The sequence below is a fragment of the Egretta garzetta genome, unplaced genomic scaffold (genome assembly GCF_000687185.1).
Source record: "Egretta garzetta isolate BGI_Z169 unplaced genomic scaffold, ASM68718v1 scaffold140, whole genome shotgun sequence".
Classification (NCBI taxonomy): domain Eukaryota; kingdom Metazoa; phylum Chordata; class Aves; order Pelecaniformes; family Ardeidae; genus Egretta; species Egretta garzetta.
In genome coordinates, this window is record NW_009258376.1 from 694978 (window position 1) to 695491 (window position 514).

Here is a 514-nt window from a genome sequence, read left to right on the forward strand (position 1 = left end):
GCTGGGAGAAGCTGGGCCCTGCTCTGATGGGGACCCTGCTGGGGGGCAGCTTGCACCCCATGCCCGGGCAGGGGGCTGGGGGTTCGCCCAGCGTGTCCCTCTGTCCATCCCTGCCGCCCCAGGGAGCCGGGGGGTGGGCGGGGGAAGGGGGCACCCGCCTGGCCCCCCGCGGGGCTGCTGAGCCGAGCTCTGTCCGTGTTTCTGTTGGTCTGTCCGCTCTCCTCCCTGCTCCTTCCTCTTCCAGACGATTTGTCCTTCTCTTTTTTCCCCTCTCTTCGTGTCTTTCTGAGCTGTGAATATTTTTAACCCTGTAAATACTGTCCAGCTCTCAAGAAACATAGGCTATTTTATCAACTGTAAATGAGCTCCGTAACCCCTGTACCATACGAATTATCCATGGGTGGGTTTCAAACTCAGGTTCTGATGGACCAAATAAAGTTTTGTTTTTTACTGAAGCTGCCCGGTTTCGCTGTGCTCGGCTGGGGCACCGGGAGAGATGGCGGGGGGGGTGGGG